This window comes from Mustela nivalis (assembly GCF_964662115.1).
Source record: "Mustela nivalis genome assembly, chromosome: 6".
NCBI classification, from domain to species: Eukaryota; Metazoa; Chordata; class Mammalia; order Carnivora; family Mustelidae; genus Mustela; species Mustela nivalis.
The window spans coordinates 34,793,398-34,811,407 of record NC_139025.1 but is presented as its reverse complement, the minus strand read 5'-3'; the positions used below and the strand labels follow the sequence as shown (position 1 = coordinate 34,811,407).

The window sequence follows — 18,010 nt, the reverse complement described above, 5'->3', positions numbered from 1 at the left end:
CAAAGTTTCCAATTTATGCAATTAATCGAGACAAACACCCATGTCCAGCTCTTCCATCCAGACTCTATCCTACATTGTGACCCCAAGGACAATTTTCACTTCTTAGATGGGAAAAGTTGAACAAAGATGATATTAGTGATGATCATGGTAATAACAGACACGTGGAAAAGCAAAGGAAATGACAGTATCAGTCAGTGGGAAAATAGGGCACTCAGATTCTCTCTTTTCAATATTCTACTCTAATACAAAGAGAAGTGCTCCTTTGCAGAAGAAAAAAAAAAAAAAAAGATGACTTCAAACTTTACTCCTTTCAGCTATGCCAGGCAATGTGCCCTCTAATTCATCACTATCTCCTATCTGTTGACACGATCCGTCATGAGTATGCAGCCTTCTAACAACAGAGAGAGCATCTTAAAAGGTTCTGAGAAATTTGTTCAAGTAAATACACAACAAAGATTTTTCAATCATTTGCCACAGGAAGGGAAATGCCCACTTTAGAGAGATTTAGTAGCTTTTAACAGAACACGCCTGCACTAATGTATGCACAGCCTGGAAGCAAGGAGGTTATCTTTCTGTTCCTACCAATACACTCCATTTCCAGTCCTTTGTCCTGACTATAGTTAAAACAGGCTGCGGGAGTCCCATTACTGTCATTCCGTGCTATCTCAAAGTTAATCATAATGAGCTTTGAGATTGTGAGTTGTTTCCCTCTTGTTTCTGCAGAAACGCAGGCTCCTTTTCCATTTGGGAGGATCTGAGCCTCCAGGTTTCTATGATTGCCTCTCACGCCTTCTCTCTTCTTTTATTCTGTTCCCTTCTTTGGCTCAAAAAGCAAACTCATTACCAAACCAAATGCATACGCCTCCCACACAGAATCTGGAGGAGAAAGACATCCCATTTAATTCAGAGGAGCCATTTCAGAGGCTAGCCATGGCCCACGGCTTCACTGGCCTACAGGACACGTCAAGGATAACCTGACTAAACACAGGACTGTCTCTCCAGGGACCGCCCTGTCGTCTGAATAAAATCCCTTACCTGGAAAAGCAGCTACTTTTCCCCCGGAGGACTCCGATCCCAAACAGTTGACGATTTAAAAATTAAAATGATTATAATAATAACAAACAATTATGTAAGCATTAATATTTGCCAGGTACTCATCAAAGCCCTTACCATGTACTAGCCCATTGAATCTTCACAATCCATGAGGTAGCTGCTCTCCTTACCTTTGCTTTACAGATGAGTAAAGCAAGGCTCATAAAGGTTAGTAACTTGCCCAGGGTCACCCAGCTAGTGGCTGGCAGATGCAGACTCAGCTTTAAATGCCCCAGTTCTGGGGTCCCTGGGTGGCTCAACTGGTTAAGTGCCTGCTTTTGGCTTAGATCATGATCCTGGGGTCCTGGGATCGGGTCTCCCATCAGGCTCCTTGCTCAGCAGGAGCCTCTGCCTGCTGCTCCCCCTGCTTGGGCTCTCTCTCTGGCAAATAAATCAATAAAATATTTTTAATAATAAAATAAATTAATACTCTGGTTCTGAGTTCATGTTCTTTACCACTATGCTATGCTACCTGGAATTAAAGGACAAATGTATCCATTAATAACATTCCTCTCACCAAAAGTGCCATAGAATCCATTTGGAAACCCCAAATTTTATAATAGAGATAGTAAAAGTAATAAGCACAAGAAAAGAACAAGAAAGGCAACAAGGAACATTTATCAAGGGCTTACTATGTGTCAGATAGAGCTGTTATTATTACTCCTCATTTTCCACATAAGGAAACAACAGGTTAGGGAGCCACCCCCAAATCTCAGAACTAGTAACCATCAGTCAGGAATTGAACTCATGTACCCTGACTCCTAGGTCCTCTTGGTCTATTTCTCCATCTTCCTTCCATAAACATGAGGAACATGAGGTATGGAGGGGAGGACTGTGTTATGCAATACGCTAGCCTGATCTAATTCTCTTCAAGGTAGTCTTTGAAACGCTCCCACCAAATTGCAGGTCTTCTAAGTCTCAGCCGTGTGCCCTGTTCTCATGGTAGCTGCCCCTCCTATGTTCTTTTTCAGTGAATGCCACCCCTCGGACCACAGAAGTCCAAGTTGGACACCTGAAATCATTCCCAGTTCCTCAATGATGCTCAGCACTCTATAGCCAATGTGTCATTACAGTCCACTGAGTCTACCACCAAACCCTCCTTGAACCTATAACTTTGGCCTATAGGATACTGCTTCATGTAGCCACTTAAAGACCTTTGCCATCTTCTCTCAACTTTCTTTGCCAGTAGCTCACCACCACAACTGGCCCCACCCCATACATACACATACACATACACACACACACACACACACACACACACTCACACACACACCATTCATTGCAATGTAGTCATGCTAAAGCTACACAAAAGCCATGCTTCTTCAAACCCATAGCTTTTGCAAACATGGTTCTCTTGGCAGGCAGTACTCTTTCCCAACGTTTCCATTTTGTAAACTCCTATACAACCTTTAAAGCCTTCCTTTGTTTAGCCAGGCAGAGTCAGTCACTGCTTCCTTGGTACTCCCATGTCATTTTTATAGTATTTATCACTCTCTGTTGTCATTTCTTATCAAACTATAAATTCTGGGAAGGCAAGAATTTTGTCTTATATTACTTTGCATCTCTAGGACCTAACACCATGCTGTTTCATACTAAGATCCAGAAACTGAAAGCTGAATTATATTGAACTTCTCTCACACAACAGCTGACCCTACTGGTCTAGCTCCTTGCTACTCCAAGTGCAACCCAACAGTAAGGCTCTATGTGACTAGTATTCGAATAATATTTCAAAACAAATACTCTTTGTGTTTAGTGATTATTGACAATAATCCTTTCTCACCCAGCCAATATAACTAAAGTCAATTCTACCACTCTTCTAAAATTTGTGGGAGTTCAGAAATATGAAAACTTTTGCAGCCAGCTATTATTTATTTACATATATCCAGCACGGAGATATTATATTAAGGTAACTTTTACCTTCGTGGTATAAAATAGAACAATCTATGAAAAATAGGAGTCATATTGAGTAGGACAAAGAAAAAATATAAAGTTCTTTTTCATTCAATTACAATAGAAATATAAATACTCCAAGTTGAAAGTTTAAATTGGCCTTGCAACTCCAACTGAATTAACACAAACATAAAAAAAACAGAATATATTTCTTTATCAGTTTACAGAAGATGAACGGCAGAAGGAGTTGATAGTGTTTCCTATTTAGAGCTGCTAAGGCCCGAAAAATGTTTTTTAATTAGTTTATGCTTCTAATTCTGGGTGGGAGGATTATATAGGTACTTATTCATTTTAAAGATGAAGAGAATAAAGCACAGAGGGTTAAATGATTTGCTGAAATTACCCAAACTCCTACCCTCTGGTAGTAAAACAGCAGTAATCATTTATTAGGGCTTACTGCACGATAAACAAAATGCTCAGCATTTATTTGACTTGTCCCAGCCCCCACATCAGTACCATGAAGTATATGCTATCCTATTTCCTCAACTGTAATATCTCTTTTTTTTTCCTTTTTCTTTCTTTTTTTTTTTTTTTTTTTTTACATTTTAACATCTCTAAAATGGGTAAATATGGGGGCAGCTCGGTGACTTAGTCAGTTTAGCATCTGACTCTTGATCTCAGAGTCCTGGGATAGAGCCGCATTGGCTCTGTGTTCAGCAGGGAGCCTGCTTGAGATCTTTTCCCTCTCTCTCTGCCCTGCCGCCGGGGCATGCTTTCTCTCTCTCAAATAAATGAATGAATAAATAAATACCAAATAAAATAAAATGGGTGGATTTTGCAATCACTGCTGTGTCACAGTTTGATTAGCAGCAACTTTTCTTCCTTGTACATAAAAGAATGGTGGCATCCTAAATCTAAGAAAATACAGTAGCAGCCTCATTTCTGCAGGTAAGCAAACTTGGAGCTTGTCCTAGGTCAAACAGCTAGGGAGTGGCAGGGCCAGTATTTGAAGCCAGGCAGTCTGACTCTAAACTCACCTACTCACAATCAACTAACTATTCACGTTTCCACCTCAACAGCTCATCTGCACTCACAGAATCTGACTTGTCGGTGTGGTAATGGATGCTCTACATTGGCCCTAGAAGGCAGCAGTCTCTTTGGCTGCCAAGGTCACTGGGAAGAATGACGTATGATGAGTGAATGAAAAATCGAGTTTCCCTTAACAAGTGGCCTTTGATTTCTTTGGGGCTCCTGCAGGGATACAAAGCATCTCTCGGTAGGAAAGTCCTGTGGGAAATGCTCATTCTTCCTAAAGGCTGGAGTTGGGCTGCAGCATCTTCCAGGGTGTGCTGTGGGGTCACCCTCCAGGTCTGCAACTCCCTCTTACAAAGGCAGCCAAGTGAGAACTCACCTCCGATGAGATCATCACCTGCTGTGAAACTTATTCTATTTCCTAACGTGAAGCCTGATTTTTCCCTAAACTGTGAAAATCCCTCTAAGACCACAGTGAAGATTCCATGATTGGTTGTATTAAAAAAAAAAAAAATTGGCAAGGCTTAAAATTGGCAATAACAAAATAGATATGTATTTTTCATTAATGGGAATTAGAATGAAGTTGTATGCAGGAATTGGAATGTGTCAGCTGCTGAAAGAGAGAAGCAGTTGATTTGGACAGCAGTGTGACTAATTAGGTTTTCTTTTGTGAAGGAATTAGTTTGTATTGATTCATTTATGTCTGATATAACTCAGTAGTCCTCCCCCAGCCCGCGGGAAGCCTGCCTGGACTAGTAAGCAATAAGGATCTGGCAGAGCAGCTCAGCTCTTTTGGGGGGATATGAACCTCTCAGCTGAATTGAGCAGGCGTGACAAGATCCCCCTCGTGGGTGTCCATTCCCTGCTGAGACATGGGCCAACCCCATACACCATCCCTGCTGGCTGGATATGAAAGCCTGAACACCAGGGTTGCCCTGAAAAATCACTGGAGAGAGCCCAGACTCTGAGCTACTCTGAGCTACAGAGGTTGTACTTTCTTGATTCAGTAAACCAAACCAAATAAGAACCTGTCCTATTTCTCATGCAGCTCTGGGGGCAGGCCTTTACTATCATTCCCATCTAAGGTGGAATCATCTCTTTAGTGAACTTGGCACCAGAGTTAATGGATAAATAAAAACAAAAACCAAAAAACATGCAGGCAAAGCATCTGGGACAACTGTTAGCATGGATAGTACTTTTCACAGAGAATTAGAAGGGATGAATTTCAGATATGGTTTTGTAACTAATTAGCTGTCTTTGGTCAAGTGACTGAACTTCTATGGGCCTGTGTTTCTTTATTTGTGACATTTCCTATATAAAATGACACCAGTAAATTTATTACCCCAAGAACCTATGCAGAGTCACTTCTCCCAAGAGACTAACAGTTTGCACTAAGTTATCCACACTTTTTTGCCCAGAAGCTTCTGTTTTCAATACATACCAATACCAATACATGGGCAGCAGTCTCATGAAAAGCATTTATTAAAAAAATTAAAAATAAATTTAAAAAAAAAAGAGGCTCAGAGAGATTAAGTAAAGTCACACATTAAGTAATAGGAATGAGATGGTAAGTCAGGTCTGTCCAGCATCCCAAACTCATCTCATAACCTGGAGACTATGGACCGGGGAGGGAGAAGTTGCTGAAACAGTGAGTCTCCAGGAAAGAAGAATGGAAACCCTGTGTAGGAACCCCATGGAATTTGTAGAGAAACAAGGAGACTTGTAGAGAAACTACCAGAGATGGAAAATATAAACTTTTCAGTGCCAAAGCAGGTAGTAGACAAGAGGCAACTTAAGGAAGCTGTCCTGGAAAGGGAATGTCCAAAGAAGACCAGCCCTAAGTAAAGTAACCAGAAGGCAGAACACCGGAAAGACTATCACTCCAGGTTCAAGTGAGCACAGAAGGAACAATTTCATGGCAACATGAAATTAATCAATCAGTGAGCCGTCTTAGGACTTAAACAGGAAAGACTTTATCAATCACCTCACTGACCATGACCCTGCTCTTGGTAGTTGTAATTTCATGTAAGTAAGAATCTGTACTTTCTTTGAGAGAGAGATAAAGAGAAAGAGGGGGAAGGGCAGAGAGAGAGGGAGAGAAAGAATCTTAAGCAGGCTCCACACCCAGCCTGGAGCCCCATGTGGGGCTCAATCTCACAACCCTGAGATCATGACATGAGCCAAAATCAAGAGTCAGATGCTGAATCAACTGAGCCACCCAGGAGCCCCAAGGATCTATACTGATGAAAGTTCTTTGGTTCCAGAAACAAAATAACTTGAGCTAATTTGAACAATAAAAAAGAAATTTGGAGAAGCACATAGGCAAATTCACTAAAATTAAGGAAAAGCTGAACTTTAGACCTTAGAACAGTCAGAAATAAGAGCAGCTGGGACAACCTTAATAGCAAGACTAAGGGACAGTCACCTGATGTCCCTCCTTCAATCACTTTCCATTCTTCGGTCAATCTGTTTAAAATTTAAATTTCCGAAGAATCTGATTGGCCTATCTTTTCATGTGCTATGTGCACACACATACAAGTGCACCCATGCACTCATACTAAGAGATAACTTTTTTTTTTTTAAGATTTTATTTATTCATCTGAGACAGAGAGTTACAGAGATAGAGAGCATGAGCATGGGGAGAAGCAGAGGGAGAGGGAGAAACAGGATCCCTGCTGAGCTAGGAGCTCCATTCCAGGCTCAATCCAGGACTCTGAGATCATGACCTGATCCAAAGGCAGAAGCTTTAACCATCTGAGGCACCCAGACTTCCCCAAAGAACCTCTTTTATTTGGAAGTGACAGCAAGAGTTGCTTGTAGCATGGGAGGAGTCGTTATTACCAGTAGAAGAAAGGATTCAGAACAGGCAGAAACAGCGGATGTCCACTGAAGGGTCCCAGACCAGGAGTTCTGCAACAAGACTAAGAAGACAGATGCTTTTCCAGGAGCTACCTGGAAAGTTTGTGAGAGCTACTGATTATTCAAAGTTGAAAGGAAACCCATACAAGCAAGTGTTCATGAATGAGAAAGACTCGTAAATCTGATCTTCAGAACAGGACTGATAGGTATCAAGCCTGGACCAAATTTCACCTTAGCCAGGGTCATCTCAAGTATTTTCTGCAATGGTGGGTTCCATCTAGAACCTGGTTTAGCCAGCCTGGTGCCCCCAAAGAGAGAAACAGAGTGGAATATGAGCTGCGTAGGAGTAGGCAATTGAAAATAATTGTAAGCCTTGCCAGTGACAAGATAAAAAGTTGAAACAATTAGTTCTGCCCTTGAAGAATGGTGGGCCCATAGCCAAACAGGACAGGAAGTATCTCCTGGAGCCTCTGGTTGTACCCCAATGCACAGTAACAGATTCAAACACACATACACACACACCCTACCCTGGAGTAAAATCAGGGAACAGACAGTGCTTTCTTCAGTCTCTCCCTACCTTTTCCTCAAGGACATAGTGTCTTGGGCTTTCAAACTGTCCTCCTCCATGCTTCTTTAATATATTAACAAATTAATTCATGCACAAGGTGGTATGCTTTTGCATTTTAAAACCTATTAGTTTTTAGTCCAACTATGGAATAAAATATATTAAAACATCATGAAAAGAACAGTTTATTTAGTGTCCGGAGACCAGGGTTCATGACTCTAGGCTGGACACTCCATTAAGCTTGTCTCCTTTCCACTCTCCATTACCACAGACAACATGCAGGGCAAGGAATGGTGTTCCCTCATCTTTCTCTCACCCTGGCCACTCTCCTCCCTTAGGTCTGATGCTGGTCCTAAGCTGCACTATCTTACCATCAAAAAGCATCCACCTTTCAGGTCTGGCTCAAGTGAAGGCAACGAGGCATAAAGGAAAGGATCAAACTGCCCCAGTCCAGACTCCTGCTCGACCAGTGATGAACTGGAAAACTTCAGACAAATTACTTTGCCTCTCTGATGCTCTGTTTCATGATCTGTAAAACGGAGGTAAGCATACCTCTCTTTCAAGAAGTCCATGAAACACTTGATGTGGAAAGAAATGTCCACAGTAAGCATCTGATAGCTATCATCATTACCTTTTCCTTAAAGCTTTCCCTGGCCACCCTTTCCAGAGCAAACTCATTTCTCTCCAAACCTTCGGTACAAATTCCCTGTATCATTTAGATGGTCATCTAGTGCTCTGGGCTGCTAAAATGTTACCTTTCTTCTGACACCTATAACAAAAATCATCCCCAATGTACTCTTTAAAATAAAAAGCCCACCTTATTTGAAAGCGTATGATCTCGTGTGCTCCTTTTCTAGGAAATGTCCTGCTAACTCAACTCCCCCACCATCATTAAGTCCTATGACTTAGCAGCATGAGTAAGATGTTCAGAAAAGACTATTTTGAGTAAGAAGTTTATACTATACCCAAATATATCCAAATCTGTGCTCATTTTCCTTTTCAATTTAACCCAGAAATGATTTCCATGCAGATAGGCTTAATTTCTGAACCTCAGGACAGCCCTTATTTCCTTACCCTCAGAGTTAGTCACTTCTCTTTTTTGGCTGTTAATCCTATCTGCGCGTCCACAGCCCGGCAGGCCAGTGTCCTAGTTGTTCATGTCACCCTCCAAGTCTCGGTTGTGCTCAGCACCCGGATGCGTTAACCTAGGAAAGACATAGACGTGGGTGGGAATAAGAGCCAGGCTTTGCTAGAAACTCTGCCCACTCCTCCCCTTTCACACTTCCCCAGGCACCACAGCCCTCTAAGGAGTTATTGGATTTGGGTCTCGTTTCAGTCCAATTTCATCAAAAGTCCAGTAAGAGCTGCTTCACTTGAGTACAACTGCAGAAAGTGAGGAAGTTTAGAGCCCTACTACCAGCTCAGCAAGTTCATGCCACAGACACAATCTGGCTTTAGTGGGAGAGATAAAAGGGCATGCTTGATGGCTTCCCTGGGTGGGAGAGAAATGAAGTCTGAAAGCTGTTTCTGCTGACTGTGCTCGTTGTCAGTTGTCTGCAAACAGATCCCTAAAAATCGAGCGAGATCAAAGGACTCATCAAAGATCTATTCATCAAAGCTGGAACTCAATGCAGTCTGTGCTGGAAACCATGTCTTCTATCCACACCCAGGAGATAGTCTTCAGTCCTGCGTATTGGTGTAAATCAAATAATACCCAAAATGGGGAGGGGAGAAAAAGATAAATGCCAGGAAGATCAAGGTCTCTGAGGGCTTTGTGGCCTTTTGAGACTCAAGAAAAATCTCTACCTCCTTATTCCTTCTTTTCCCAGAAAGACTCTTACTAACACCAAAAACAGATTTATAGTTCCTACTATTTGTGAAAGGTAACACCATGAATGCCACAGCAACTAGATCCAAACTCTGTTCTGTGGGCTTACATTCAGAAGAGATAAACCACTGAGATATCAATGAGAGAAGACACAAAGGCCCTCGGGAACAAGTACGCGCATGTGTATTTACAGAAGTTTGGGGGTTTGGGGGGAGGGGGTTATATGGGACTATTGTATTTTATTTTTAATTTAATTTTTTGTGTGTTCCAAAATTCATTGTTTATGAACCTCACCCAGTGCTCCATGCAATATGTGCCCTCCTTAATACCCACCACCAGGCTCACCTGTCCCCCAATGCCCTCCCCTCCAAAACCCTCAGTTTGTTTTTCAGAGTCCACGTGTTTTCTCGCTTTCCCCACCACACTGTGGGAGAATGGCGAGCTCTGTATCCAAACGACTGTCTTGCCTGCAGTGGGGACTCCAAGAAATGGAAGGATTGCACTTTGTTTTAGCTACTTTTGAATGCTGGGTGTAAACAGACAGTTTGCCCTGGTGACAGATGATAAAACAGGCAGAAAGGCAATGCCAGAGGTAACATCTATTCATGAGGAAGGACAAAACCAGGACTGGCAGACAAACTTCCCACTGCATTTTCCTGCAAAGCGGAATGCATGCTCTGAAGGATGGGGTTGGATACAGACTCACAGTCGACTAGTATTGCCATTAAAGTTCATGCATGGCTTTCTCCATCATCTCCAAGGCCAAGTACAAAGTGGAAATGAACAACAGAAGAAACGTTTCTCCCTAAAAGATTGTGAGGCAACAGATGATGACTTTTATAGACTCAAGGTTATGAACCCAGATGTATTTTCCAATTAAGAACAGAAAAATAGAAATCAGTTTTGGACATCGCCAAGTGTCATGATGCCTTTGCCAAAGAAGTCTTGTCTTAATTATAAAAGCATTTGAGAAATGGGATGCTTCTCTACTTCTCTGTTTTTCATAGAACAAGACCAAATGTTGCAGAATTTGGGAGAACCAAAAATCAGAGAGTCCAATTAAGGTTTCAGGTGAGAACTGTGTTCTCTCGAATGAAGTCTTGTCATGAGGAAACTGGATCCTCAGCTCCTGCAACATTAGGGGCTTGGCTACAAGTAGCCTTGCTCTTCCTTGTGGTTTCTGACCCTTTTCCAGGAAGTAACAGCTGAAAGCAAAGAAATTAGGATAAGAGCTTATGGGGTGGGGGGGGCGGCAGTGATACCCCAGTAGTCTCTCCAGGAAATAAATCCACACACTTCAGTGACAACAGTGGGAGAGGTTCTCAACAGACTTGCTACACAGCCATGGGGTGGAGGATGTCACTGTCTGTCAGACACACAGCTTTTACTTTGGTTTCTTAGGAAAATAGTACATGCCCTTTCTGCTTCCCACTGAGAGTGAATTACTCTTGCCTGCGCTCAAGCAGAGAGAGGCTGGCTGGGCTGGGAGCACTCAGCTACAGCCTATTAAACTGAAGTTGCCTTTAAAGTTGGTTAATGACAAGAAAAACTGTTTTCATCTATCTATATATCCAAGTTCAGACACAGGAGAAAAAAGTTGGTGCAGAAAAATGCCTTCATTTTACAAATTTGAATGTTACTGACTTGACATCTAAAAACTCTTAAAAACACCTCTTAAAAATTATAAAATCTATATTCTATGATAACTCAAATGCATGCATGCCTGCCCACACACCCACAAACACAATGACTTCCCTGAAGGTCAAACTCTACACAGCAGAACGGGGCAAAGGAAGCAACATACCTTTCCTCCCACTCTGTATCATTATCATTCGTGGTTAGCATTTACACAGCACTGTGCTCTTGGCTGTTTTTCATAAGCATTCCTGTAAAGCTGACCCCTTCCTTTGGAAGTCAGGTCAGAGAATGCTAGTTTGCACATGAGACCACAGAGGCCAAGGTATCTGGCCAGCATATCAAATCAAGAAACAATATCCGAGTATATACCCTTAAGCCTGAAAATAACATATATACCCAGCATATTCCCAATCCCAGTTGTTAATCGCCTACGTACTTTATTCCAAAATTTGAGGCCAAATTTGTAGTAATTTAGTATTCAATCCCTGGTATCTTTCTCTTTATTCACTATTGCAATCAGCTCTGGGTACTTCTAAGACAAATTTTCTGATATAAAATAATATAAAAAGACGACTTACTTGGAATTATCCTATCTCTGAATCTTACAAAGCCTGGTTTTGTTCTTTATTTGTTTTAATAATTAAATACCACACCCAAATCTTAGTGACCTAATTAATGCTGTCACATTTTTAACCATTGTTTAATTATTTTAGAGAAGTTAAGAGTTGGTAACTGTATATGGTCCTGTCACTGCTTTAAAAGACAAAGGAACAATTTCAACTTTCAATAATTTCATATTAGCCTCTGATGGAAAGTAGAAAACAGGGAAAAAAATGCAAAGCAAATTCAACATCATGTGCCATGATTTGTCAGCTATAAAGCACTATAAAATGTTTGCTGGGGTGGATGATGAACGGAAAGAGGAGAAGGAGGAGGATGAGGAGGAGGAGGCAATTGTCATTTCCATAAAGAAGCACCAAGCTTCATGTCTGGTCCTGAGTTTCAATCACACAGACAATTAGCTTTGGCTAATCCTAAACTGGTTTTGAAAATGTTAAGAGTTACACCATGGCTGGTGGTCTGATCTAAGCTTCTGACTGGATGTAAGCTGGCCATATAACACACATTATTTTGTTGGAATGACGGGATCTCAATCATTTATCCCATTTTTTTATCTTAGAAACTCAACAAATGGCAGAAAGATACCTAATGTCATAAAATCTAACTGAAAATGACCTGGAACTAACTTGTTCTCTTCTCAAGCAAAGGATGCTGAAAACATCTGGTTCCTTTTCAAAATCAGAACATAAAGTAACCTACAGTGATTTTAACTAGGTACAAAATGTGATCATTTTGAACTCAGATTGTAACTCATTAAAGATCTCCTATCTGAAATTCCACAGCAACCATAAAAATGAGAACTAATTCATGAACTCTGGGCCTAAAGAAAATCAGACAATAAACTACAAACAGCTAACTGTGATTTCTTCATGTTATTCCCATGTGTATCTGCACAGAGAGCCCATAAGTAGCATGCAGAGTACCTTCACCCCATTCAGATGCCTTCCCTTCTGGTCCAACACCCATCCTCTACCATTACCTCCAAGCATTTATTTCCTTTACTCACTCTGCTGTCTCACCATTATGCACCACTGCCACCACCCCCAGTCTTTGTTACCTAGCTCCAGTCACTGACTTTGAGAACTTGAATAGTTGTCTGGTCAACCAGCCGCTCCTGAAACATGGGCAGTAAACCCTGTCATGTGCTGAAAAGGCCACAGACTCTGGAATCTGACTACCTGGGTTCAAACTCACCTTTGCCCATATCTGTATGTGACCTTGGGGTAAGTGACTGAACCTCTCTGTGTCTCAGCTTCCTCCTCTGTAAAACAGGCACGATAAAATTGCCTCCCCATAGACTGTCCTAAAGACTGAATGAGTGAATATATGGAAAATTTGTGGAATAGTAAGTTTTATACAAGTCTAAGATATTTTTCACTGTTAAGGGCAAATTTTGAACAACCTTGCTGATGTCCTATTACAGTTTGGGTTTTAAAAAACCAACAACAACAACTCTGCCTCTCTCGGGGCTCTGGACAGGCAGGATGTTCTCTGGACACCTTGTGCTCCCAACAATTCTCTGACCCTCATTATACGTTACAGATTGGATGATAGTCACCACACCCTCTAGTACAAGCACTCCCTCAATTCTGTCCATCCACCAGTCACTCATAGGACACCGAATCAATTCCTCTGGTTACCAGCACTCACTCACAAGGGTCCCTAGAACAGACAGAGATTCAAGTGAAATTTTGTTGGGCAATGGAGGAGTAGGATTGTTACAATCAGTAAGAGAACTAAAGCAAAGTCTCTTGTCCACATCTTGCCTGAATACCCTCCCAGAAAGGAAATACCTTGGAGCTCCAACAGGTCTTTTCCTGGAAACACTTCTGCTTTAGCTCCATCCATTATAGGATTCTGCATAGACATCACTAGTCAGCCATCACTAGACACTGAATCTACTGGACTTGATCTTGATCTTGGACTTCCCAGCCTCCAAAACTGTAAGAAATAAATGTTTGTTGTTTATAAGCCACTCATTCTATGGCATTTTGTTGCAGCAGCCAAAAAGGACTAAGATAAGCACATTCTGGACCACAGGCTTCTAAGGTCTCAAAATCTACTAATGATTGAGAAATCCATAAGAAAATTTCACTCTTGAACAAAAAATATGGAAGAAAATATAAAGAAGACTCCAGGTTAATAGATAGAGCTAAGCAAATGGAAGCCAAGATAAAAGTGTCTTTGAATTGGTTCTGTCAATCTTTCTACGAAAATCTCAATTTTTTTTTTTTAGACAGTGTCACTTTCCTGAGTTCTAGCCATAATTTTTATGTGAAAGACACGTTTCTCAACTCACAGTCACTTAAGTGATTCTGATAAGACCAGTTTCCAAGGACCCATCGCTTTGTTCTGTTGAGCTGAGCTGAAGCTGATAACACAGACTCACGTGGCAGCTCCACGTGGAATTTACCTTGTAATCCCTTGGAGGTTCAGTTTCCCATTATGAAACTGCGATGATGACAGGAAAGCAAAGCTCTTTGTAAACTCTAAAGTAATACCTATAGTCTAAGACAACGTATCATTCCAGGGGCATGAATACTTTCTGAAAAGGCTATGAGGGCAAATACTCAACTTTTTGCACTTAATTTTGGTTTCAAGCTTCCCAATCCTTGATCCTTTAAATTACTTTAGTGAAAGATGCCTCCCTCCCTTCTGTTCGAATCCATATTAAAAAAAAGAAGAAGAAGAAGTAGAGGTTTTTAGTGATTTTTCAGGGGAAGGAATAGCTATTCCCACACACATATTACAGAGCTGAAAAGCTGGACCAAGAAAAAGATGCCTAACTTGTAAGTGGGATTAAACTACAGAACAAAAAGAAAGATAAGTTTCTTTCATCACAACCTCCATATGAAGCTCTTCTCTTTTATTCATCAATCGACTCAATCATTTGTTCAACGGATAGTGATGGCAATTACAGTCACTGGCACTATCCCCGCAGTGACAAAATCAAGGCCCTGCTCTCATGGAGTTCACATTCCAGTTGTGGGAGAGGGTGGAAACAGACAATAAACACATATGTCAGGGGTAGTGCCAAGTCGTATGAAGGAAAATAAAATAAGCTTACGGAGCAGAGAAAAGGGAAGGAAAAATTCTTCTCTACCCTCAAGGTAATCCAGCCGGACTAAGAATTACATTTCCATAAAACAGATCAACAGGAGAAAAAGCCAAAGTTTTATTATGGGCCCACCGAGGTCCAGTAATGAAATTGAAACCTAAAGAAATAACCAAAGTGGGCAGTTTTTATACTCTTTGGGCAGAGACGACAATCTGTGAGGAACTGACAGAAAAACAACAACAGAACAAAAACTTAACTTTGGAAGCTTCAGTGAGTAAGGAATTCTCAACAGAATTTGGGCTGGAGCAGTATATTAGTAAAAAGCAACAAGGATTGTTTACACAGTCTTCTGGACTCTAAATTTCCCCTCTCTGGGGATAATGTGTCTACCTGCTGGTACAGAGGCTGTCTTTCCCCAGGGAGATGCAGTCCCTGCTTTCAGGAGGACAGAAGAGGGTCTGAGTGTCCTTGCACAGGCTGTCTCTTAAGTAACTTTTACCTAAAATAACCAATACACCAAACTGGCACATTTGGGGGCAGGCTGCCCTGGGCCCTTCAAGAGCACAACGGAGGGAGAAGGTGTCCAACAGAATAGTTGTCATGCCTTTCTCATTAGGTGACACTGCTTCTGAGGATGGAACACGGGGAGGCAGCCAGTCAGTCAGATACCCCCGGGGCAGTGTACCCCGGCCCGAGGGAACAGGGAGGAAACCCCGAGAGGCTAGCGGGTGCTGTACTGCCCACTTGCTTGTACTCACCGACCTTCCTTCCACATTTTTCCTTAAGCTCTTCTTTCCAGTTTACCTCTTAACTCGGGCAAACGGAGAGCAGAACAGCCCCTTCAGCGAAAGCAGCTGAGCTGACAAGACGTCCAGCCCACCAGCCGCACCGACCACTCTGAGCTCAACCCCTGACTCGCGCCTGCGCAGAAGGGTCATGGGGGCACCCTCTAGAATGACCGACAACTACTTTCACCTCATTACCATACTAAAACCTCCGCCCCTGGAGGAGCACAAGCCTCATTTGCATAACATACAACGTGGGTATCCACACTTTCCCTAAGGCGAGTGCGTGACTTTTTGCCCTCCTCTACAGGAGGCTTCCCTATTCACCTTAACCCTAAATATAGGGAACCCGTCCACCCTTCTTCAGTGGAGTCATGGCTTTGGAAGCCATTCCTCATGATGTCCCCATTTGCTGCAAATAAAGTTTTCTTTGTGCGACTATTCCAGCTGGTGCGGTTTCTGACTCACCGAGGGGCAAACTCCTGTTGTTTTATTACAGGAGCAAGGGCGCTGGTGATGACCCTTGAGATTGCAGAGGTGCAGAGGGACGGGTGGTATGCAGTTTGCGGGCCGTGGTAAGGATGTTGCATTCTACTCAGAAAAGAGAAGACATTAGAGGTTTTAGGGCAGAGGAGTGATATGATCTGGTTTGTATTTTTAACAGATTTCTCTGTGGAGTGTATATTGAGGGAGGGGAGCAGAGGTAGAAGCAGGGAGAACAATTAGGAGGCTGCTGGGATCTGCATGGTAGCAGTGCAGGTGGCAGAAGTGAGAATTCTGATTACAATCTGGGGGTTGCTAAGGGACCGGGTGTGCAGCAAGTGAGAAAAGGGGGTCTAAGATAAGTACATCAACTGGAAGATGGTGAGACCATTGCATGAGAGGAGGAAGTCTACAAGAGGAGTAAATTTGATTGGAGGAAAGAGAATCAAGATTTGTTTTGGACATGGCAAGTTTGAACCACCTGTTAGAAATCTAAATGGACATGTTGGGGCTATTAATTATGCAATATTGTGGACACCTGGGTGGTCCAGTCAGTTAAGTGTCCCACTCTTAATTTTGGCTCAAGTCATGATCTCAGGGTGGTGAGATCAAGCCTCATGTAGGACTCACATTCAGTGAGGAGTCTGCTTAAGATTCTCTTCCTGGGGCACCTGGGTGGCTCAGTGAGTTAAGCCTCTGCCTTCCACTTAGGTCATAGTGCCAGAGTCCTGGGATCGAGCCCTGCATTGGGCTCTCTGCTCAGCAGGTAGCCTGCTTCCTCCTCTCTCTCTGCCTACTTGGGATCTCTGTCTGTCAAATAAATAAACAAAATTTAAAAAAAAAAAAAAAAAGATTCCCTCTCCCTCTCTCTCCATGGGCACATGACTGTGCTCTCTTTTTCTCTCTAAAATAAATACATAAATCTTAAATATGCAAGGTTCAGTTTTACCATCTGTGAAAAGTTCAGGAGAAAGATTTGGACTAGTGATGGAAATTTGGGAGTCGTTAAGGTAGAAGATAAACTAGTGAGAACAAGAACATACACAATTACTTTGAGTTTTACTGTACTGGGAATTATATAAATGGGTAACAACCAGAGGGTAATTTGGGGTCCAAGGAGGTATTTTTTATAGATAAGATAGTGGTCGGCAGCATGACAGGTGAGTGAAGTGGCATCCTGTCCTTAGAATGGAGTTAAAAAGAAAACCACAGGCCCAGAGTGGCATTACTTGGGCCAGGCTGTCCCCAAACCAGGGCATGGTACCTAACTGAAGCTTCTACCTGTGCCCAGAAATCTAAGTCTTAATGTGCCAATCAGGAATTCTCTGGTAAATTCCAATGAGGTAATCTGTCACATGGGCCTTCTCCATCCCCCACCCCCACAAGGAAGGATAAGGAAATCTTATAATAATAAGACCCTTTGCCCTTCCTTCTATGGGAAGGTGATCTTGCCTGAAACAACACTTTCCTTTTGCCCCTAACTTCCTTGCCCCACCATCCTTCTTATAAAAACCTTCCATTCTGTACAACTCCTCCAAGATCCCCTCTATTTGTTAAATGGGCTGTTGCCTCCTTCGTGAATCATTTACTAAACCAATGAGATCCTCAAATTTATGCAATTGAGTTTTGGGGTTTTTTTTGCATTTTGTTTTGTTTCTAAAGCAGGCTCCACGTCTGGTGTGGAGCTCAACACGGTGGCGGGGTGGGGGGGGGAGCCTTGAACTCACAGCACTGAGATCAAGACCTGAGCTGAAATCAAGAGTCAGATGCTTAACCCACTAGCCACCCCCTGAATTTTGTTTTTCGGAGGTTTTTTTGTTTTTGTTTTTGTTTTTAAAGATTTTATTTATTTATTTGACAGAGATCACAAGTAGGCAGAGAGGCAGGCAGAGAGAGAGGGGGAAGCAGGCTCCCTGCTGAGCAGAGACCTCAATGCGGGGCTCCATCCCAGGACCCTGGGACCGTGACCTAAGCCAAGAGCAGAGGCTTTATCCCCACTGAGTCACCCAGGTGCCCCTGAATTTTGTTTTTTAACAATGCCCATGCACTTAACACTGAGAAGCTGGTACTTGCCTGGAATGCAGGCACAGAAATTGGGCACCCTAGTTGGTATGGAAGAGCCACAGTGGGTCCCAGACCAGGAATATACAAGGTGTGCT

General features: G+C 42.3%; 1 long non-coding RNA gene across 1 annotated transcript in view; it reads right to left on the bottom strand.

Annotated features, from left to right (window-relative positions):
• Positions 1–15,470, bottom strand: part of LOC309866390 — a 63,716-nt gene extending 48,246 nt beyond the window's left edge. Inside the window, exons 1-3 of the long non-coding RNA XR_014312630.1 lie at positions 15,342–15,470; positions 13,319–13,466; positions 8,513–8,643 (exon numbers count right to left, since the gene is read on the bottom strand). This is a non-coding gene — a long non-coding RNA (uncharacterized lncRNA). The remainder of the gene's footprint in view (positions 1–8,512; positions 8,644–13,318; positions 13,467–15,341) is intronic.
• Positions 15,471–18,010: the final 2,540 nt, after the last annotated feature.